Source organism: Melanerpes formicivorus, unplaced genomic scaffold, assembly GCF_026170545.1.
Source record: "Melanerpes formicivorus ecotype bairdi unplaced genomic scaffold, bMelFor1.0.p_v2 SCAF_591, whole genome shotgun sequence".
Lineage (NCBI taxonomy): Eukaryota > Metazoa > Chordata > Aves > Piciformes > Picidae > Melanerpes > Melanerpes formicivorus.
This window is the reverse complement of record NW_027142943.1, coordinates 24,479-48,074: the sequence shown is the minus strand read 5'-3', so window position 1 is coordinate 48,074 and position 23,596 is coordinate 24,479. Positions and strand designations below refer to the sequence as shown.

At 55.8% G+C, this 23,596-nt stretch overlaps 3 long non-coding RNA genes across 3 annotated transcripts; all 3 read right to left on the bottom strand.

Annotated features, from left to right (window-relative positions):
• Positions 1–914: 914 nt before the first annotated feature.
• On the bottom strand, positions 915–2,125 carry LOC137460400 (uncharacterized). Its single transcript, XR_010992830.1, has 3 exons — positions 2,007–2,125; positions 1,482–1,572; positions 915–1,378 (listed from the first exon to the last, which is right to left on the bottom strand). It is a non-coding gene; the product is annotated as an uncharacterized lncRNA (long non-coding RNA).
• Positions 2,126–9,685: 7,560 nt separating this feature from the next.
• LOC137460399 (uncharacterized) lies at positions 9,686–13,382 on the bottom strand. Its single transcript, XR_010992829.1, has 4 exons — positions 12,951–13,382; positions 12,166–12,339; positions 11,762–11,921; positions 9,686–10,301 (listed from the first exon to the last, which is right to left on the bottom strand). It is a non-coding gene; the product is annotated as an uncharacterized lncRNA (long non-coding RNA).
• An 8,258-nt stretch (positions 13,383–21,640) lies between these two features.
• LOC137460401 (uncharacterized) lies at positions 21,641–22,929 on the bottom strand. Its single transcript, XR_010992831.1, has 3 exons — positions 22,733–22,929; positions 22,208–22,298; positions 21,641–22,104 (listed from the first exon to the last, which is right to left on the bottom strand). It is a non-coding gene; the product is annotated as an uncharacterized lncRNA (long non-coding RNA).
• Positions 22,930–23,596: the final 667 nt, after the last annotated feature.

Here is a 23,596-nt window from a genome sequence, read left to right as displayed (position 1 = left end):
AGCTATTAATTTTGTCACCTGCTCATAGAAGGCCACCAGGTTGGTCAGGCAGGATTTGCCCTTGGCAAAGCCATGCTGACTGTTCCCAATCACCTCTTCACTATTCTTTTGAGCGAGTAGTGACTCCAGGAGGATCTGCTCCATGATCTTTCCGGGCACAGAGGTGAGACTGACTGGCCTGGAGTTCCCTGGTTACTCCTTCTTGCCCTTTTTGAAGATGGGGGCAATGTTTCCCCTTTTCCAGTCTGTGGGGACTGCCCCAGACTGCCATGACTTTTGAAATATAATAGAGAGGGGTTTAGCAACCTCCTCTGCCAGTTCTCTCAGCACCCGTGGGTGTATCCCGTCGGGTCCCATGGACTTGAACACTTTCAGGTTCTTCAGGTGATCACGAACCTGATCTGCACTTACAATGGGCAGTTCTTCCTCCCCGTCCCTGGCTTTGACTTCCATAACATCAGGAGTGTGGCTAGAGGCCCTTGCAGTGAAGACTGAGGTAAAGAAGTTATTAAGCACCTCAGCCTTTTCCTCATCACTTGTGACCATGTCACCAGTTTCCTTTCTGAGGGGAACCTCCTCAGAAAGGAAACCTCCTGATGAACCTCCTGCCTTTCACAGCAAGGACTGAACATTGCAGCTTTGGCCAAGACTATCAGCCCAAAGGAAGGCCTGGCCCCTGAGGAGCTAAATGCAAGTGAACCGTCTGACACCACCACAGTCCTGTGAATGTTGCAAAGCAGTAGTGCATGCAGTATAATAATTCGAAAGTTAAGGGCTGCTCAAGCTTTACACAAAGTATCCTATTCAGTTTTGGGTTCCACTTAACACAAAGTAAAAGTATAAAAGGTCAGAGGGAAAGCCAACTCCAACTCTACCTCTGAACTACAGCAAGAAATACTGGAATCAAGGGGCCCTTTCTTCTGCTACTAATAGATGAAGAGAACATGAAAACTGATGGGCTAAACCAACAGGGCAAGATTAGAATAACTAGTAGAGAGAACGGAAGATACAAAGCTTCAACTGCATCTGTTTAGCAACGACTCCTACCAGATAACTTCCATGCCATAACTTTGCTGATTTCAAACAAGCCAGCTGGTGAAGCGTCTCGCTCACAGGCGGCCGACGAGGAGACGTGCAGAAGGCAGAGGCGAGGGAACAAGTCCTGAGCTTTGCTGCAGGCTGTCCTGCGGCTTCCCCTACCGACTCTTTCCCGTACACCACCGCAGAAGGTGTTGGGTGAATTTTGTCTCAAACCCATTAAACCCTTTGGTGGTTTCAGCTTCCCGAGGATGTGTCGGCACAAGTCCTTGTCGGGGCACCGCAAACAGGGAGAGACAAAGCTCCGAGATCCAGGAAGAGGACGGCTGAGCAGACACTCCTAAAGAGAGAAACTTCATCAGCTGAACCTCACACTTCTCCCAGCTTTGCAACAGCAAAGAACTTTGTGAACAACAGGCACCCCAGGAGAATCCAAACCTAACCTTGCAGCTGGCCTTAGAGCTCCTCTTTGGAAAACTGTCGCTGCCAGGGCCCACAAACCAACATCCTCTGTCAGCAACCTGGATGTAAGAGCTGAAAAGTGTCAACAGAAATTGTACTTGGACACCTCAGGAAGATCCTTCAATGAAAGAGCTGGCTCCTCCTGAAGGGCAAGTATGAATGGAGCTCTCAAAGTACCACACTTCAGAGCCTCCTGCTTGCTAGCACTAAGACAATTGTTCATGTAGAACGACTGGCCACTCCCTTCAACAAACCCCACAGAACTGGCTCCTATCAACTCTCCAGAAGACACTGCTGCACTAGCTTGGCTGCCTGACCGGCTCAGTTCAGGTGGCTTAGGATCTCACAGAGGGTACCACCAGAACTGAGGGGACTGCAGTCTTTGCAGCTTCAGCTTTCCTTCTCTGCTACTTCTTTTTTCAGAAGAGGAAGCTGAGGGAATTATGGCGTGGTCTGGCTTCAGCTCTCAACTACCTCCATGCTGGACAAGGACAGCTTGTACTCACAGAAAGCACTTGGGGGTTTGTGTGCGAAGTTCCTGTAGAGCTCAGGTCTCTGAGACTTCTGAACAGCTGTGCTTAGCCCAAAATCAGACAGTTTCACATCACCCTGGGAAAAAAAAAAAATCCAAGAATTCAGAAAGATTGTGCTTGAGCAAAAGAAAAGGTTTAACCACTCCACAGCCTCCTGAGCCCATGGCAGACTTGCAGAGCTACTGTGAGCACCACTCTGCACGGCCTTTGGGGGGGGTTTCAAGCACAGGCACTCCAGGAGACTCCAGGCACTCCATAGAGACTCCAAAACCTCACTGAGAACCCCCCAACTCCTTCAGGACCCCCACAGATTCCCCAACTTAGATGCCCACAAAACCCCTTTGGAGTCACCCAAACCCCCCATCTGATACGCCCAGCTCCGTTTTAGGTACCCCCAGACGCTTCTAATGTCCCCAGACCCGCTGGTGGACCAGCCCAGAACCCCCTGACACTATCCCAGACCCTTTCAGGGGGCTCCACACCCCTTCTAGATGCCCACAAAACCCCTTCACACGCCAAAAGAAACCTTTACCTGCCTCCAAACCCCATTTGGGGGCCACTCAGACCCCTTAGCAGCGGGTGGCAGCAACCAAGTCTGTTGCTCTCACCAATTAAACCTGGATGTTAGGAAGAAGATCTTCACAGACTAGAATAGAGCAGGATGAAAGAGAGATTGGCCTTTGGAATGTGCTGCCCAGGGAGGTGGTGGAGTCACCATCACTGGAAGTGTTTAGAAAGAGACTGGATGAGGCACTCAGTGCCATGGTTTAGTTGATTAGATGGTGATGGAATGGAATGGACCGGACCAGGTTGGAAGAGACCTTCAAGATCATCGTGTCCAACCTATCATCCAACACCACCTAATCAACTAAACCATGCAACCAAGCACCCTATCCAGTCTCCTCCTGAACACCTCCAAAGATGGTGACTCCACCACCTCCCTGGGCAGCCCACTCCAATGGGCAATCACTTTCTCTGTGCAGAACCTCTTCCTAACCTCTAGCCTAAACCTCCCCTGCCACAGCTTGAGACTGTGTCCTCTTGTTCTGGTGCTGCTTGCCTGGAAGAAGAGACCAACCCCCACCTGGCTACAACCTCCCTTCAGGGAGTTGCAGAGAGCAAGAAGGTCTCCCCTGAGCCTCCTCTTCTCCAGGCTAAGCAACCCCAGCTCCCTCAGCCTCTCCTCACAGGCCTGTGCTCCAAACCCCTCCCCAGCTTTGTTGCCCTTCTCCGGACTCCTTCCAGCAACTCAACGTCTTGCTTAAACGGAGGGGCCCAGAACTGGACACGGGACTCAAGGTGTGCCCTAACCAGTGCCAAGTGCAGGGGCAGAATGACCTCCCTGCTCCTGCTGGCCACACTGTTCCTGATATTGGCCAGGTTGCCAGTGGCCTTCTTGGCACCCGACACGACCAGAAGACAGGGATCAGAAGAGTCTTTGGCCAAGCTGTAAACCACTTCCTAACATCCAGCCTAAACCTCCCCTGGCACAGCTTGAGACTGTGTCCTCTTGTTCTGGTGCTGCTTGCCTGGGAGAAGAGACCAACCCCCACCTGGCTACAACCAGAACTGAGGGGACTGCAATCCTTGCAGCTTCAACTTTCCTTCTCTGCTACTTCTTTTTTCAGATGGATTTTTTTTCAAAGGGACTGCTGGACAGCAGAACAGGATGGATGGCTGGGCCCCAAGAGCGGTGGGGAACAGAGTTAAACCCAGCCGGTGGCCGGCCGGGCACAAGTGGTGTTCCCCAGGACACCCCTTGTGAGAGAGTGAGTCCAGAGAAGGGCCACAAAGCTGGTGAGGGGTCTGGATAACAAGCCTTAGGAGGAGTGGCTGAAGGAACTGGGACTGTTTAATCTGCAGAAGAGGAAGCTAAGGGAATTAAGGCGTGGTCTGGCTTCAGCTCTCAACTACTTCCACGTTGAGCAAGGACAGCTTGTACTCACAGAAGGCACTGGCTGCTTGGGTTCAAGGTTCCTGCAGAGCTCAGGCTATCTCTCTTGATTAGTGAGGTCGTCCTGTCACCTAGGCAGAGAGAAGAAAATGCAGCTATGAAATGAGACCACTGGAATCGTGAGACTCGTTCTGTGTGAGACTCCAGGAGAATCCAAACCTAACCTTGGAGCTGCCCTGAAGAGCTCCTCATAGCTTGAGGAGTACCAGAGCAGGAACAATTCCCAAAAGGTTTTCACTGCGTTCCTAGGGCACTTGAAGGATTGCCCTGGCTGTAGTTAATACCTAGAAATTCCTATCAAAATCTTTGCAGCACAGCAAGGAAATTGAGGGATGGGAAGGCAATATGTACTTACACGTTAGGCAAGAATTGGCTTTGCAAACTAATCTCTCTAACTGTTGGATATGCACTGAACTTCCTCGAGGCCAAATGAGGACCCCTTTATTTGGGGAAGCCTCAATGAATTGGACTTGGGGGGCATCAGACTGGGTGACTACATCTGAGAGTAACTTCCACAAGTGTCAGCATGGGAAAGATAGCTCAGAAAGCCTGGGTCCAAAGTTTGCCTTAAGAAAATATAGTATAGGAATATACTGTTGGCTGTGAGAAAGGGGGGAACTGATGAACAGAAAAGTCTCATTAACAGAACCACAGAGTTGATAAGAATTTTCCGCTTGTTAGCTGAAATGCTGGGACGCAGGGAGGGGGAGAGGGGTTGGCAGACAGCCTTTGGATAGAGAAGGAATAACAGGATTTGTCAGTGATTCACTTCTGTTAGTCTTGGACAAGATGCTCTTTTGGATAAGACAAAGGACACCTGCATGATATGTGTACTTCTGCTCTTTTAGATAGATAAGCTTTGTATAGATAGGCAGCATCTGGACCTCTGTCATTATAGACAGATAACTTTTTGTATAAAAGTTTGCCCAAACCTCTCTGAAGACACACAGCTCTTTTGAAATGATCCTACCTGTGTCAGGCGCCAGAATAGAAGCACGATACAAGAGACTTACTGAGTCTCTTGTGTGTCTTTCTCTAAGTCATTATCAACGCTGTTTGCAGCACAAACCCAAACCCAAACCCACCCCGAGACACCCCCAGCTCCCACGGGAGCCTGCAGAGACCTCCCAAAGGGTCCGTCGGAGGTGCCCAGCTGCCTCCCCACGACCCTTGACCCTTTCCGATGGCCCCACGAGAACTTTACGTATCCCCAGACCCTTTTAGGTGTCCCCAAGACCTCCTCCGTCACCCCCAAAAGCCCTGCCGATGGCCCCAGACCACCTTCAGACGCCGGAAGGAACACACCTGGGAGTCCCGGGCCGGCAGCGACACCGGGACCGGACCCGCTGCGGCGCAGGCGCCGTATCCATAGCGACCACCGGAACGCTGCCCCCCTGGCGCGAGCAGAGCCGGGCTAGGGCGCAGGCGCCGGATCCATAGCGACGCTCGAGTCAAGCTCTCCGCCCTCCGCTCTTCCCCTAAGAATTTTCGAGCATTCAGCGCAGTTAGGCTGCAGAAATTAGCTCCCCCAGGGCGGCACACGCCGCGGCACGGCTGCACTGCCGGCCATTACACACAGGGTGGCAGCATTGAGCTCCCACGGGGCCTCTGGGTACGGTTGAGGCAGCAGCCGCCACCCCCGCAGAGCCCCGCCGGCCAAGCCCGGACACGCCCCCCTCTCCCCCCCAAAAGCCCCGCGCTGCCCCGCCGGTGGCCACCCCCCCAAGCCCCGCGCAGCTCCAGCGGCTGCTATAGAGAAACCCCCCAAAGCAGCAGAGACTGGCACTGACCTGGGACACAGCAGAAGAGCTCCAACCTCTACCAGCCACAACCCTGCACTGAGCCACTTTAAAGCATCTGGCGCCATGTTATTGAGGGCGGTGCCACGCTGGGGGGGGCGGTGCCACGCTGGGGGGGGCGGTGCCACGCTGGGGGGGGCGGTGCCACGCTGGGGGGGGCGGTGCCACGCTGGGGGGGGGCGGTGCCACGCTGGGGGGGGCGGTGCCACGCTGGGGGGGGGCGGTGCCACGCTGGGGGGGGCGGTGCCACGCTGGGGGGGGGCGGTGCCACGCTGGGGGGGGCGGTGCCACGCTGGGGGGGGCGGTGCCACGCTGGGGGGGGGCGGTGCCACGCTGGGGGGGGCGGTGCCACGCTGGGGGGGGCGGTGCCACGCTGGGGGGGGCGGTGCCACGCTGGGGGGGGGCGGTGCCACGCTGGGGGGGGGCGGTGCCACGCTGGGGGGGGCGGTGCCACGCTGGGGGGGCGGTGCCACGCTGGGGGGGCGGTGCCACGCTGGGGGGGCGGTGCCACGCTGGGGGGGCGGTGCCACGCTGGGGGGGGCGGTGCCACGCTGGGGGGGCGGTGCCACGCTGGGGGGGGCGGTGCCACGCTGGGGGGGCGGTGCCACGCTGGGGGGGCGGTGCCACGCTGGGGGGGGCGGTGCCACGCTGGGGGGGGGCGGTGCCACGCGGGGGGGGGGCGGTGCCACGCTGGGGGGGCGGTGCCACGCTGGGGGGGGCGGTGCCACGCTGGGGGGGGCGGTGCCACGCTGGGGGGGCGGTGCCACGCTGGGGGGGGGCGGTGCCTGCGTTGTGACCTCACGCTCAGCGTTCCATGGGTTTTATTCCCCTCCAAGACAACACGTTGAGTTCTGAGCAGCTGAGGAGCCCTGGGGAACACCTGTACAGAAACGTTCCTCCAAGAGCTGTCAGAAAAACGTTCGTTCCGCCAGCACTGCCGGCCGTTACACACCGGATGGCAACATTGAGCTCCCCCGGGGCGGCACACGCCGCGGCACGGCTGCACTGCCGGCCCTTACACACAGGGTGGCAGCATTGAGCTCCCCCGGGGCGGCACACGCCGCGGCACGGCTGCACTGCCGGCCGTTACACACCGGGTGGCAGCACTGAGCACCTCCCTGGGCGTGGGCAGCAGCCGGGCCCCCACCTGGCTTTTATTTTCCAATGCTAAAAGCCTTTTAGAAGCAGAGAGGGCAGACAGGGGTCGTTTCCAAAGCTTTCTTACGCACCAGTCACTCCAAGCCCTCCCTCTCCAGCTGCAAACCAGAGGTTTGCCTCCGCCTCGCCTCACCCCAGTACTTACACTTTTAAAGATAGTGTGGTCCCCTCGGAGAATTTTCAGCACTTTAGGGGGGGGCCCCCAGCCCTCGCTCACCTGCTCCTCTGCTGCAGCAGCCCCCTGCCCCACGTGGCAGAACCAGCCCACCCACAATCCCCCCACTCCCTTTGAGTCGCCCCCAAAAAGGCACAAAATAAAGCAAACTGCCCAGCCAGCACCTCCTGCCTTTCACAGCAAGGACTGAACATTGCAGCTTTGGCCAAGACCATCAGCCCAAAGGAAGGCCTGGGCCCTGAGGAACTAAATGCAAGTGAACTATCTGACACCACCACAGTCCTGTGAATGTTGCAAAGCAGTAGTGCATGCGGTATAATAATTGGAAAGTTAAGGGCTGCTCAAGCTTTACACAAAGTATCCTATTCAGTTTTGGGTTCCACTTAACACAAAGTAAAAGTATAAAAGGTCAGAGGGAAAGCCAACTCTACCTCTGAACTACAGCAAGAAATACTGGAATCAAGGGGCCCTTTCTTCTGCTACTAATAGATGAAGAGAACATGAAAACTGATGGGCTAAACCAACAGGGCAAGATTAGAATAACTAGTAGAGAGAACGGAAGATACAAAGCTTCAACTGCATCTGTTTAGCAACGACTCCTACCAGATAACTTCCATGCCATAACTTTGCTGATTTCAAACAAGCCAGCTGGTGAAGCGTCTCGCTCACAGGCGGCCGACGAGGAGACGTGCAGAAGGCAGAGGCGAGGGAACAAGTCCTGAGCTTTGCTGCAGGCTGTCCTGCGGCTTCCCCTACCGACTCTTTCCCGTACACCACCGCAGAAGGAGTTGGGTGAATTTTGTCTCAAACCGGCTCCTAAGACAACCTCCGCTTTTTCCCTGGGTGCCTACGTGGGTGTTGCTTCATCTTTCCCTCACGCTCGGTACGGCATTCGGGTGCAGAGCAAGGCTCTGGACAGCCAAACCGAACTCCTGTGCTGAAGAAAAGGAAGCGGAAGCACAGGCTGAGCCCCTGAGCTCTAAACATTCACTGAGCCCCAGGAAATGCCTGCATGTGCTGGCTGCTGCCACCTCCTCGTTGCCCCGGGCCTGCTCATTGGAGGCTGCCTGGCAAAAGCACCTGCCCCCACTTTCCTCGGCGTTCTTTGAATACCCAGGTTGGAAACCTAAGAGGTAGCGTACTAATTGGAAAGCATGTTCCAGCGGGCGTGGCTGGAGGCTGGGCGCCGCCGCCGCTTTCTCTGCTCCCCGCCCCTCCTTTGCGCGGCCCCTAATCACGTGACGATCGCTGGGCGAGTCTGGGTGCTGCCGGGTTCACCCTGGGATCGCTGGGCGAGTCTGAGGGCATTGGGGTCAGCCTGCAAGAGCTGGGAGAGACAGGAGAACAGCTCGTGAACTGGGAGTAGACTGCTCCCGACCGCGGCAAATCGACACCCACCCCCCCCCCCCCCCGCCGCTGGTGTTTCTCGGCCCCCCCCCTCGCTGCCGCCCACCCTCAAACCCATAGCAGAGTCCTGCAGCAGGCACAGAGCAACTCCAGAGAGCAGCAGAGTCCACACTGAGCTGATGCGGAGCGGAGAAAGCAGAGGGGACGAGGATTACGCTGGCTAGGTCGGAGCCGACGGGGCGAGGGCGGCGCCATCTTGGGAAGGGCAGGCGCTGTCACGGGGAGGGCGACGCCATCTTGGAAAGGGCAGGCGCTGTCACGGGGAGATCGACGCCATCTTGGGAAGGGCAGGCGCTGTCACGGGTAGGGCGGCGCCATCTTGGGAAGGGCAGGCGCTGTCACGGGGAGGACGGTGCCGTCTTGGTGCCCTCACTTCCGTCTACATGCCCCCAGCCCTCCTTTCTCACCCTCTAAGGCCCTTGAGGTGCTCGCAGCTCGCCTTGAGATGCCGGGGGAGATGTGGCTGGGGGACCCTGGGACTGCAGGACACCCAATACCGGGGTGAGACCACCCCAATCCTGCGGGACCCCAAACCCTGGAACCCCCCCGAGACCTCTAACACAGCACCACCACTCCCCGCCCCCTCAGCTGCTTCAGGACCCTCCAGAGACCCCCCCGGAGACCCTCCAGAGGCCGCCAGACACCTCTCGATGCCCACAAAGCCCCTCTAGACGCCCCAGAATACCTCTCTGCGCCTCCCTGCAGAGGCCACTCACACCCTTGGCAGCAGGCGACAGCAAGCAGTACCTGGCCGTGCCCACAAGGTGGGAGCAGTGAGCAGAAGAGTCAGCGGCGCTAGGGACACCGAGACTCCAGCAGTGCCACACAGCAACCCACACGCTGTGGGGACCTGACACAGAGACCCCGAAACCACACTGAGGCACAGACCCCCCCACTCCTCCCTGACCCTCCAGACATGACCCAGGAGCCCCTCCAGAGGTCCCCAGACACCTCTAGATGCTCCCAGAACCCTTCACATGCCCCCAAATTCCCCTTTCATACCCCCAAGCCCACTTCAGATGACAGCAGACCCTCCTTAACAGGCCCCCAGCGCTCAGCAGGTCCGGTGCTGCTGTGCCTCGGGAGCAGATCAGCTGGTCTCCCTGCAGAGCTTTTTCCAGTCAATGAAAAAACAGCACACCACACACACACACGAAAGACAATCCACTGTTTTAATTGAGAGACAGTTGCTATTTCTGCTTCAAACCACACCCCACACCCCCCCGTGGCTCTGCTCAGGATGTGCTTTTCTCCTCTAGAAGCCTTTCTACAGAACAGAGGGGGGTCACGTCAAGGCCTTTCTGCACACAAATCACTGCCCTTCTGCAATCTCTCAATAAGCAGCACCGCTGTTCCTCTGCTGGAACACCTCACACTCACTCTTACACTTGCCCGGGGCTTTCCCTCCCCTCCAAGAACGTCCTGGCATTTCAAACATTTGGCATTTCAGGTCTGCAAGCAGCCTTTGTGGGAGGCTGCCCTCACCCCTCCCTCACTGCTCCTCTGCTGTATCCTCGCCCACCCCGCTGTGGCATCACAGAAGGAAAGACAGCCGAGCGGCTACGCTCCTGTTCTTTTTATCACCCCGAGCCGGGGACAGCCTTCTGGGCAAGGTTTGCAGCTTCAGCACACAGCTGAGCTTTGCTCTCACCCATTAAACCCTTTGGTGGTTTCAGCTTCCCGAGGATGTGTCGGCACAAGTCCTTGTCGGGGCACCGCAAACAGGGAGAGACAAAGCTCCGAGATCCAGGAAGAGGACGGCTGAGCAGACACCCCTAAAGAGAGAAACTTCATCAGCTGAACCTCACACTTCTCCCAGCTTTGCAACAGCAAAGAACTTTGTGAACAACACAGTGGTGCTCCTAAGGAGGTCACCAGCTTGCAAGTTACAGGAGAAATAAAAACCTTTTTATTACAGAAGCACTGGCAAAAATTTACGGACAGGAACAGCAGACGAGCAAATTCTGCGATTGAGCTAACGATAGACATCAGGCCTAGGATCTGGCTACCCTGACAAAGGATGCCAACAGGACAGAGTGAGGCCTCAGCAGCACTCCCAAAAAGCCCCACAGAGAGCCACAGGCTCTGGCCCGTGCCCCACCTACGGGCCGGCCCTCCTGGCAGCAGCGCAACACCACCTCTTCGGGAGCCCAGGGACTGACCTCAGCCCCCTAAGGGCCAGGCAAGGTTGGTTCCTGTTAGCTGCCTAAAGCAGCCTCCCCAGCCCTGCTTACAGGGACCTTGGGCTGCTGCTGGGGACAGAAGGGGGATGGAGGGCTCCACAACTCGTCACACAGGCCCCGAGCACAGGGCTGTTAAGCTGACAGGGTGCCAAGGGAACAGGCTGCCATGAAGGCACAGACCCAGGCCCTGAACTACAGGGTGGGTCACCTTGCCGCAGCAACACGACCCAGCGGCTTCGCTGCGTCCGACGAATAAAAGGAGGAAGTTCCACAGGAACAGAAGGGAAAACCTTTTCACTGTGTGTGCCAGAGCCCTGGAGCAGGCTGCCCAGAGAGTTAGTGGAGTCTCTGGAGACATTCAAAACCCGCCCCAGGTGATCCTGCACTGGCACAGGGGTTGGACCGGATGCTATTTTGGGGTCCCTTCCAACCCCTAACACTCAGTGATTCTGTGATTAGCTATGCTGGTGACAGAGTCTCACTGAGTGCTCTTTAAAATGTTTTTCTTTTCTTTCAGCCTAGGAGTTTCATATTTAAATAGACCTTCTGCTCTGTCTTCCCCCTTCCTTCTTCCATCTTGCGTCTAAACACTAGGAGAGCTTGATGAGCTGTATCCTGGGCGTCCCAACGTAACACATCTCAACTGCATACATGGATTTTGTAATCTTTTGCCCCATTGCTCGCACAGGGTGGATTAAGTTCATTACTTAGAGCTTGTCAGGACAGCTGTTGAAGTGTCCTGTGCAATGCAGGAGGAGTTGAATCCCATAGGAAACCACATTACTGTGCTTTGTCAGCCTGGTTATGGTCAGAAACCTCCTTCATTTTTTTTTCTCTTGAACAGATATATCACATGAGTCCCCAGAATTAATTTGCCTCTTCTCATAATTATTTCTTTAAAACTGTCTTAGAAGTGTCTCTGTCCTTCCCTCTCTCTAGATACTGGCCTCCTGAGCCCATGGCAGACTTGCACAGAGCTACTGCGAGCACCACTCTGCACGGCCTCTGGGGGGCTTTCAAGCACAGGCACCCCAGGAGAATCCAAACCTAACCTTGCAGCTGGCCTTAGAGCTCCTCTTTGGAAAACTGTCGCTGCCAGGGCCCACAAACCAACGTCCTCTGTCGGCAAACCGGATGTAAGGGCTGAAAAGTGTCAACGGAAACCGTAATCGGATGGCCCAGGAAGATCCTGCCGGTCTGAACACACCGGACCTGGAATGCACAAAGAAACTCTGTTAACAACTGCCTGTGTGTCTGCTCATAGCTTGAGGAGTAACAGAGCAGAACCAATTCCCAAAAGGTTTTCACTGCGTTCCCAGGGCAAGTAGAGGCTTGCTCTGGCTGTAGTTAATACCTAGAAATTCCTATCAAAATCTTTGCAGCACAACAAGAAAAAAACCAAACCAACCAAACCACAAACTGCTTTATATTATTAAGTAGGAACTCGAAAGCTTACAGGAACTGTGGGGATTTTTTTATGACAAATTATTCCTTTTCTTTTTTTCAGTGAGCAATTTGGTTTCCAACAGCTCCACATTCTGACACCAAAGCACCCCGCTCCGTGTCAGGGCTTGTGGCTGAGGCCGAATACAAATCTGCAACTGGTCCTCAGGCAAAGCAGTTAAGCTCCCTGAAAAAAAAGGAAAGAAAGCAAGAGTGAGTCAACCATAAAAACAAGACCTAACCAAACCCCCAAAGCCATTTTGTCAGGAAGTCGCCTCCACTATCACCCGCCACATGCTGAAATTCCCTTCCCCTGGGGCTCCTGCTTGGCCCACAGCTGGGGAACATAAAGCAAGGCACAGCCCTGTGGGTACCTGCTGCCCTGGAGCCACCAAAACCGGAGCACCCAGTCACTACCAATCCCACAGCAGACCCAAGATACAACAGGGACTCCATAGAGACTCCAAAACCTCACTGAGAACCCCCCAACTCCTTCAGGACCCCCACAGATTCTCCAACTTAGATGCCCACAAAACCCCTTTGGTTGCACCCAAACCCCCCATCTGAAACACCCAGCTCCACTTTAGGTACCCCCAGATGCTTCCAATGTCCCCAGACCCGCTGGTGGACCAGCCCAGAACCCCCTGACACTATCCCAGACCCTTTCAGGGGGCTCCACACCCCTTCTAGATGCCCACAAAACCCCTTCACACGCCAAAAGAAACCTTTACCTGCCTCCAAACCCCACGTGGGGGCCACTTAGCAGCGGGTGGCAGCAACCAAGTCTGTTGCTCTCACCAATTAAACCCTTTGGTGCTCTCAGCTCTCTGACCCTGTGTCAGTGCAAGTCCTTGTCGGCCGGCACCTTCGTCCTGATCCAGGCGGAGAGAGAACTGCCAGGAACACAGCTTCGCCGCTCCGCTTGCGGCACGCCTGCTGCCGAGGGCAGCCTCGTCCGCAGCCTGCCCGAGAGGAACACGGCCCCCGGGGCCGGGGGACACACAAAAGCCTTCCACAAAGGAAACAAGGGAAGTCTCTTGGCCACTCTTCACGTGCCGAGTGCGATTGTCATGTGGAACACACCGCGGCATCTGGAACGAGTTTAAGTCCAGGTCTGTGGCAGCACAGAGGTTCCTGGAATATCCCGGTACATCGATCCACAGGAGGTTGTCTTTCGGTCCCCAGTCTGATGCTTGGCAGCACAGCCATCACACCATTTCTCTCGAGTGCTTTGAACTGACAATTCATGCAGGAGAATAAAACCAAACAGGAGTAAGCAGCTTGGAAAAGAACTTTGATCATCACCAGGCCCAGCAAGAGGACACAGTCTCAGGCTGCACCAGGGGAGGTTTAGGCTAGAGGTTAGGAAGAGGTTCTGCACGGAGAGAGTGATGGCCCATTGGAATGGGCTGCCCAGGGTGGTGGTGGAGCCACCATCTTTGGAGGTGTTCAGGAGGAGACTGGATAGGGTGCCTGGTTGCTTGGTTTAGTTGATTAGGTGGTGTTGGATGATAGGTTGGACACGATGATCTTGAAGGTCTCTTCCAACTCGGTCTGGTCTATTCTATTCTATTCCGTTCCATTCCATTCCAACACCATCTAATCAACTAAACCACGGCACTGAGTGCCTCATCCAGTCTCTTTCTAAACACTTCCAGTGATGGTGACTCCCTGGGCACCACCTCCCTGAGCAGCACATTCCAAAGGCCAATCTCTCTTTCAACCTGCTCTATTCTATTCTATGAAGACCTTCTTCCTAACATCCAGCCTAAACCTCCCCTGGCACAGCTTGAGACTGTGTCCTCTTGTTCTGGTGCTGCTTGCCTGGGAGAAGAGACCAACCCCCACCTGGCTACAACCAGAACTGAGGGGACTGCAATCCTTGCAGCTTCAGCTTTCCTTCTCTGCTACTTCTTTTTTCAGATGGATTGTTTTTCAAAGGGACTGCTGGACAGCAGAACAGGATGGATGGCTGGGCCCCAAGAGCGGTGGGGAACAGAGTTAAACCCAGCCGGTGGCCGGCCGGGCACAAGTGGTGTTCCCCAGGACACCCCTTGTGAGAGAGTGAGTCCAGAGAAGGGCCACAAAGCTGGTGAGGGGTCTGGATAACAAGCCTTAGGAGGAGTGGCTGAAGGAACTGGGACTGTTTAATCTGCAGAAGAGGAAGCTGAGGGAATTAAGGTATGGTCTGGCTTCAGCTCTCAACTACTTCCACGTTGAGCAAGGACAGCTTGTACTCACAGAAGGCACTGGCTGCTTGGGTTCAAGGTTCCTGCAGAGCTCAGGCTATCTCTCTTGATTAGTGAGGTCGTCCTGTCACCTAGGCAGAGAGAAGAAAATGCAGCTATGAAATGAGACCACTGGAATCGTGAGACTCGTTCTGTGTGAGACTCCAGGAGAATCCAAACCTAACCTTGGAGCTGCCCTGAAGAGCTCCTCTTTGGAAAAGTCTCGCTGCCGGGCCCCACAAACCCCACACCCTCTGTCAGCAAACCGGATGTACGAGCTGAAGAGTGTCGACAGAAACTGTACGTGGACAGCTCAGGAAGATCCTGCCAGTCCCAGCACACCAGTCCTGGAATGATCAAAGAAAGTCCGTTAACAACTGTCTGTGTGTCTGCTCATAGCTTGAGGAGAACCCCCCAACTCCTTCAGGACCCCCCCAGACTCCCCAACTTAGATGCCCACAAAACCCCTTTGGATGCACCCAAACCCCCCATCTGATACGCCCAGATCTGTTTTAGGTACCCCCAGACGCTTCTAATGTCCCCAGACCCGCTGGTAGACCAGCCCAGAACCCCCTGACACTATCCCAGACCCTTTCAGGGGGCTCCACACCCCTTCTAGATGCCCACAAAACCCCTTCACATGCCAAAAGAAACCTTTACCTGCCTCCAAACCCCATTTGGGGGCCACTCAGACCCCTTAGCAGCGGGTGGCAGCAACCAAGTCTGTTGCTCTCACCAATTAAACCTGGATGTTAGGAAGAAGGTCTTCATAGAATAGAATAGAGCAGGTTGAAAGAGAGATTGGCCTTTGGAATGTGCTGCCCAGGGAGGTGGTGGAGTCACCATCACTGGAAGTGTTTAGAAAGAGACTGGATGAGGCACTCAGTGCCATGGTTTAGTTGATTAGATGGTGATGGAATGGAATGGACCGGACCAGGTTGGAAGAGACCTTCAAGATCATCGTGTCCAACCTATCATCCAACACCACCTAATCAACTAAACCATGCAACCAAGCACCCTATCCAGTCTCCTCCTGAACACCTCCAAAGATGGTGACTCCACCACCTCCCTGGGCAGCCCATTCCAATGGGCCATCACTCTCTCTGTGCAGAACCTCTTCCTAACCTCTAGCCTAAACCTCCCCTGCCACAGCTTGAGACTGTGTCCTCTTGTTCTGGTGCTGCTTGCCTGGAAGAAGAGACCAACCCCCACCTGGCTACAACCTCCCTTCAGGGAGTTGCAGAGAGCAAGAAGGTCTCCCCTGAGCCTCCTCTTCTCCAGGCTAAGCAACCCCAGCTCCCTCAGCCTCTCCTCACAGGCCTGTGCTCCAAACCCCTCCCCAGCTTTGTTGCCCTTCTCCGGACTCCTTCCAGCAACTCAACGTCTTGCTTAAACGGAGGGGCCCAGAACTGGACACGGGACTCAAGGTGTGCCCTAACCAGTGCCAAGTGCAGGGGCAGAATGACCTCCCTGCTCCTGCTGGCCACACTGTTCCTGATATTGGCCAGGTTGCCAGTGGCCTTCTTGGCCACCCGTGCACGCTGCTGGTCACGACCAGAAGACAGGGATCAGAAGAGTCTTTGGCCAAGCTGTAAACCACTTCCTAACATTCAGCCTAAACCTCCCCTGGCACAGCTTGAGACTGTGTCCTCTTGTTCTGGTGCTGCTTGCCTGGGAGAAGAGACCAACCCCCACCTGGCTACAACCAGAACTGAGGGGACTGCAATCCTTGCAGCTTCAACTTTCCTTCTCTGCTACTTCTTTTTTCAGATGGATTGTTTTTCAAAGGGACTGCTGGACAGCAGAACAGGATGGATGGCTGGGCCCCAAGAGCGGTGGGGAACAGAGTTAAACCCAGCCGGTGGCCGGCCGGGCACAAGTGGTGTTCCCCAGGACACCCCTTGTGAGAGAGTGAGTCCAGAGAAGGGCCACAAAGCTGGTGAGGGGTCTGGATAACAAGCCTTAGGAGGAGTGGCTGAAGGAACTGGGACTGTTTAATCTGCAGAAGAGGAAGCTAAGGGAATTAAGGCGTGGTCTGGCTTCAGCTCTCAACTACTTCCACGTTGAGCAAGGACAGCTTGTACTCACAGAAGGCACTGGCTGCTTGGGTTCAAGGTTCCTGCAGAGCTCAGGCTATCTCTCTTGATTAGTGAGGTCGTCCTGTCACCTAGGCAGAGAGAAGAAAATGCAGCTATGAAATGAGACCACTGGAATCGTGAGACTCGTTCTGTGTGCGACTCCAGGAGAATCCAAACCTAACCTTGGAGCTGCCCTGAAGAGCTCCTCATAGCTTGAGGAGTACCAGAGCAGGAACAATTCCCAAAAGGTTTTCACTGCATTCCTAGGGCACTTGAAGGATTGCCCTGGCTGTAGTTAATACCTAGAAATTCCTATCAAAATCTTTGCAGCACAGCAAGGAAATTGAGGGATGGGAAGTCAATATGTACTTACACGTTAGGCAAGAATTGGCTTTGCAAACTAATCTCTCTAACTGTTGGATATGCACTGAACTTCCTCGAGGCCAAATGAGGACCCCTTTATTTGGGGAAGCCTCAATGAATTGGACTTGGGGGGCATCAGACTGGGTGACTACATCTGAGAGTAACTTCCACAAGTGTCAGCATGGGAAAGATAGCTCAGAAAGCCTGGGTCCAAAGTTTGCCTTAAGAAAATATAGTATAGGAATATACTGTTGGCTGTGAGAAAGGGGGGAACTGATGAACAGAAAAGTCTCATTAACAGAACCACAGAGTTGATAAGAATTTTCCGCTTGTTAGCTGAAATGCTGGGACGCAGGGAGGGGGAGAGGGGTTGGCAGACAGCCTTTGGATAGAGAAGGAATAACAGGATTTGTCAGTGATTCACTTCTGTTAGTCTTGGACAAGATGCTCTTTTGGATAAGACAAAGGACACCTGCATGATATGTGTACTTCTGCTCTTTTAGAGAGATAAGCTTTGTATAGATAGGCAGCATCTGGACCTCTGTCATTATAGACAGATAACTTTTTGTATAAAAGTTTGCCCAAACCTCTCTGAAGACACACAGCTCTTTTGAAATGATCCTACCTGTGTCAGGCGCCAGAATAGAAGCACGATACAAGAGACTTACTGAGTCTCTTGTGTGTCTTTCTCTAAGTCATTATCAACGCTGTTTGCAGCACAAACCCAAACCCAAACCCACCCCGAGACACCCCCAGCTCCCACGGGAGCCTGCAGAGACCTCCCAAAGGGTCCGTCGGAGGTGCCCAGCTGCCTCCCCACGACCCTTGACCCTTTCCGATGGCCCCACGAGAACTTTACGTATCCCCAGACCCTTTTAGGTGTCCCCAAGACCTCCTCCGTCACCCCCAAAAGCCCTGCCGATGGCCCCAGACCACCTTCAGACGCCGGAAGGAACACACCTGGGAGTCCCGGGCCGGCAGCGACACCGGGACCGGACCCGCTGCGGCGCAGGCGCCGTATCCATAGCGACCACCGGAACGCTGCCCCCCTGGCGCGAGCAGAGCCGGGCTAGGGCGCAGGCGCCGGATCCATAGCGACGCTCGAGTCAAGCTCTCCGCCCTCCGCTCTTCCCCTAAGAATTGTCGAGCATTCAGCGCAGTTAGGCTGCAGAAATTAGCTCCCCCAGGGCGGCACACGCCGCGGCACGGCTGCACTGCCGGCCATTACACACCGGGTTGAGCACTGACCTCCCACGGGGCGGTATACGCCGCGGCACGGCTGCACTGCCGGCCATTACACACAGGGTTGAGCATTGAGCTCCCCCGGGGCGGCACACGCCGCGGCACGGCTGCACTGCCGGCCATTACACACAGGGTGGCAGCATTGAGCTCCCACGGGGCCTCTGGGTACGGTTGAGGCAGCAGCCGCCACCCCCGCAGAGCCCCGCCGGCCAAGCCCGGACACGCCCCCCTCCCCCCCCCAAAAGCCCCGCGCTGCCCCGCCGGTGGCCACCCCCCCAAGCCCCGCGCAGCTCCAGCGGCTGCTATAGAGAAACCCCCCAAAGCAGCAGAGACTGGCACTGACCTGGGACACAGCAGAAGAGCTCCAACCTCTACCAGCCACAACCCTGCACTGAGCCACTTTAAAGCATCTGGCGCCATGTTGTTGAGGGCGGTGCCAAGCGGGGGGGGTGGGGTTCAGGCTGGAGGGGCGGTGCCACGCTGAGGGGGGCGGTGCCACGCTGGGGGGGGCGGTGCCACGCTGGGGGGGCGGTGCCACGCTGGGGGAGGCGGCGCCACGCTGGGGGGGGGCGGCGCCACGCTGGGGGGGGCGGCGCCACGCTGGGGGGGGCGGTGCCACGCTGGGGGGGGCGGCGCCACGCTGGGGGGGGGCGGCGCCACGCTGGGGGGGCGGCGCCACGCTGGGGGGGGGCGGCGCCACGCTGGGGGGGGCGGCGCCACGCTGGGGGGGGGCGGCGCCACGCTGGGGGGGGGCGGCGCCACGCTGGGGGGGGCGGCGCCACGCTGGGGGGGGGCGGTGCCACGCTGGGGGGGGCGGCGCCACGCTGGGGGGGGCGGCGCCACGCTGGGGGGGGCGGCGCCACGCTGGGGGGGGGCGGCGCCACGCTGGGGGGGGCGGCGCCACGCTGGGGGGGCGGCGCCACGCTGGGGGGGGCGGCGCCACGCTGGGGGGGGCGGCGCCACGCTGGGGGGGCGGCGCCACGCTGGGGGGGGCGGCGCCACGCTGGGGGGGGGCGGTGCCACGCTGGGGGGGGCGGCGCCACGCTGGGGGGGGCGGCGCCACGCTGGGGGGGGGCGGTGCCTGCGTTGTGACCTCACGCTCAGCGTTCCATGGGTTTTATTCCCCTCCAAGACAACACGTTGAGTTCTGAGCAGCTGAGGAGCCCTGGGGAACACCTGTACAGAAACGTTCCTCCAAGAGCTGTCAGAAAAACGTTCGTTCCGCCAGCACTGCCGGCCGTTACACACCGGATGGCAACATTGAGCTCCCCCGGGGCGGCACACGCCGCGGCACGGCTGCACTGCCGGCCGTTACACACAGGGTGGCAGCATTGAGCTCCCACGGGGCGGCACACGCCGCGGCACGGCTGCACTGCCGGCCGTTACACACCGGGTGGCAGCACTGAGCACCTCCCTGGGCGTGGGCAGCAGCCGGGCCCCCACCTGGCTTTTATTTTCCAATGCTAAAAGCCTTTTAGAAGCAGAGAGGGCAGACAGGGGTCGTTTCCAAAGCTTTCTTACGCACCAGTCACTCCAAGCCCTCCCTCTCCAGCTGCAAACCAGAGGTTTGCCTCCGCCTCGCCTCACCCCAGTACTTACACTTTTAAAGATAGTGTGGTCCCCTCGGAGAATTTTCAGCACTTTAGGGGGGGGCCCCCAGCCCTCGCTCACCTGCTCCTCTGCTGCAGCAGCCCCCTGCCCCACGTGGCAGAACCAGCCCACCCACAATCCCCCCACTCCCTTTGATTCACCCCCAAAAAGGCACAAAATAAAGCAAACTTCCCCAGCCTTCCTGTAGGCCCCTTTCAGATACTGGAAGGCCACAATTAGGTCACCTCGGAGCCCTCTCTTCTGCAGACTGAACAGCCCCAACTCCTTCAGTCTGCCCTCATAGGAGAGGTGCTCCAGCCCTCTGATCATCCTCGTGGCCCTTCTCTGGACACGTTCCAGCACCTCCACATCCCTCTTGTCATAGGGGCTCCAGAACTGGACACAGTACTCCAGGTGGGGTCTCACCAGGGCTGAGCAGAGGGGGAGGATCACCTCCCTCGACCTGCTAGCCACACTTCTCCTGATGCAGCCCAGGATCTGATTGGCCTTGCGGGCTGCAAGTGCACATTGAGAGCTCATGTTGAGCTTTTTGTCCACCAGCACCCCCAAGTCTCTCTCCTCAGGGCTACTTTCCAGCCAGTCACTGCCCAGCCTGGATTTGTGCCTGGGATTGCCTCGACCCAGATGCAGGACCCTGCACTTGCTCTTATTGAACTTCATGAGGTTGGCTTGTGCCCACCTCTCCAGCCTGTCAAGGTCCCTCTGGATGGCCTCCCTTCCCTCCAGCGTGTCTGCTGCACCACACAGCTTGGTGTCATCAGCAAACTTGCTGAGGGTGCACTCAATGCCACTGTCCATGGCACCCACAGAGATGTTGAACAAGCCTGGTTCCAGGAGTGATCCCTGAGGGACTCTGCTTGTCCCTGGCCTCCCCTGGGACATGGAGCCATTGACAGCCACTCTTTGGCTGCGGCCATCAAGCCAGTTCCTTATCCATCCAGTGGTCACCCATCACACCCATGTGTCACCAGCCTGGAGACCAGGATGTGGTGCGGGACAGTGTCGAAGGCTTTGCTCAGGTCCAGGTAAACGACATCAGTTGCTCGCCCCTCAGCTATTAATTTTGTCACCTGCTCATAGAAGGCCACCAGGTTGGTCAGGCAGGATTTGCCCTTGGCAAAGCCATGCTGACTGTTCCCAATCACCTCTTCACTATTCTTTTGAGCGAGTAGTGACTCCAGGAGGATCTGCTCCATGATCTTTCCGGGCACAGAGGTGAGACTGACTGGCCTGGAGTTCCCTGGTTACTCCTTCTTGCCCTTTTTGAAGATGGGGGCAATGTTTCCCCTTTTCCAGTCTGTGGGGACTGCCCCAGACTGCCATGACTTTTGAAATATAATAGAGAGGGGTTTAGCAACCTCCTCTGCCAGTTCTCTCAGCACCCGTGGGTGTATCCCGTCGGGTCCCATGGACTTGAACACTTTCAGGTTCTTCAGGTGATCACGAACCTGATCTGCACTTACAATGGGCAGTTCTTCCTCCCCGTCCCTGGCTTTGACTTCCATAACATCAGGAGTGTGGCTAGAGGCCCTTGCAGTGAAGACTGAGGTAAAGAAGTTATTAAGCACCTCAGCCTTTTCCTCATCACTTGTGACCATGTCACCAGTTTCCTTTCTGAGGGGAACCTCCTCAGAAAGGAAACCTCCTGATGAACCTCCTGCCTTTCACAGCAAGGACTGAACATTGCAGCTTTGGCCAAGACTATCAGCCCAAAGGAAGGCCTGGCCCCTGAGGAGCTAAATGCAAGTGAACCGTCTGACACCACCACAGTCCTGTGAATGTTGCAAAGCAGTAGTGCATGCAGTATAATAATTCGAAAGTTAAGGGCTGCTCAAGCTTTACACAAAGTATCCTATTCAGTTTTGGGTTCCACTTAACACAAAGTAAAAGTATAAAAGGTCAGAGGGAAAGCCAACTCCAACTCTACCTCTGAACTACAGCAAGAAATACTGGAATCAAGGGGCCCTTTCTTCTGCTACTAATAGATGAAGAGAACATGAAAACTGATGGGCTAAACCAACAGGGCAAGATTAGAATAACTAGTAGAGAGAACGGAAGATACAAAGCTTCAACTGCATCTGTTTAGCAACGACTCCTACCAGATAACTTCCATGCCATAACTTTGCTGATTTCAAACAAGCCAGCTGGTGAAGCGTCTCGCTCACAGGCGGCCGACGAGGAGACGTGCAGAAGGCAGAGGCGAGGGAACAAGTCCTGAGCTTTGCTGCAGGCTGTCCTGCGGCTTCCCCTACCGACTCTTTCCCGTACACCACCGCAGAAGGTGTTGGGTGAATTTTGTCTCAAACCCATTAAACCCTTTGGTGGTTTCAGCTTCCCGAGGATGTGTCGGCACAAGTCCTTGTCGGGGCACCGCAAACAGGGAGAGACAAAGCTCCGAGATCCAGGAAGAGGACGGCTGAGCAGACACTCCTAAAGAGAGAAACTTCATCAGCTGAACCTCACACTTCTCCCAGCTTTGCAACAGCAAAGAACTTTGTGAACAACAGGCACCCCAGGAGAATCCAAACCTAACCTTGCAGCTGGCCTTAGAGCTCCTCTTTGGAAAACTGTCGCTGCCAGGGCCCACAAACCAACATCCTCTGTCAGCAACCTGGATGTAAGAGCTGAAAAGTGTCAACAGAAATTGTACTTGGACACCTCAGGAAGATCCTTCAATGAAAGAGCTGGCTCCTCCTGAAGGGCAAGTATGAATGGAGCTCTCAAAGTACCACACTTCAGAGCCTCCTGCTTGCTAGCACTAAGACAATTGTTCATGTAGAACGACTGGCCACTCCCTTCAACAAACCCCACAGAACTGGCTCCTATCAACTCTCCAGAAGACACTGCTGCACTAGCTTGGCTGCCTGACCGGCTCAGTTCAGGTGGCTTAGGATCTCACAGAGGGTACCACCAGAACTGAGGGGACTGCAGTCTTTGCAGCTTCAGCTTTCCTTCTCTGCTACTTCTTTTTTCAGAAGAGGAAGCTGAGGGAATTATGGCGTGGTCTGGCTTCAGCTCTCAACTACCTCCATGCTGGACAAGGACAGCTTGTACTCACAGAAAGCACTTGGGGGTTTGTGTGCGAAGTTCCTGTAGAGCTCAGGTCTCTGAGACTTCTGAACAGCTGTGCTTAGCCCAAAATCAGACAGTTTCACATCACCCTGGGAAAAAAAAAAAATCCAAGAATTCAGAAAGATTGTGCTTGAGCAAAAGAAAAGGTTTAACCGCTCCACAGCCTCCTGAGCCCATGGCAGACTTGCAGAGCTACTGTGAGCACCACTCTGCACGGCCTTTGGGGGGGGTTTCAAGCACAGGCACTCCAGGAGACTCCAGGCACTCCATAGAGACTCCAAAACCTCACTGAGAACCCCCCAACTCCTTCAGGACCCCCCCAGACTCCCCAACTTAGATGCCCACAAAACCCCTTTGGAGTCACCCAAACCCCCCATCTGATACGCCCAGCTCCATTTTAGGTACCCCCAGACGCTTCTAATGTCCCCAGACCCGCTGGTGGACCAGCCCAGAACCCCCTGACACTATCCCAGACCCTTTCAGGGGGCTCCACACCCCTTCTAGATGCCCACAAAACCCCTTCACATGCCAAAAGAAACCTTTACCTGCCTCCAAACCCCATTTGGGGGCCACTCAGACCCCTTAGCAGCGGGTGGCAGCAACCAAGTCTGTTGCTCTCACCAATTAAACCTGGATGTTAGGAAGAAGATCTTCACAGACTAGAATAGAGCAGGATGAAAGAGAGATTGGCCTTTGGAATGTGCTGCCCAGGGAGGTGGTGGAGTCACCATCACTGGAAGTGTTTAGAAAGAGACTGGATGAGGCACTCAGTGCCATGGTTTAGTTGATTAGATGGTGATGGAATGGAATGGACCGGACCAGGTTGGAAGAGACCTTCAAGATCATCGTG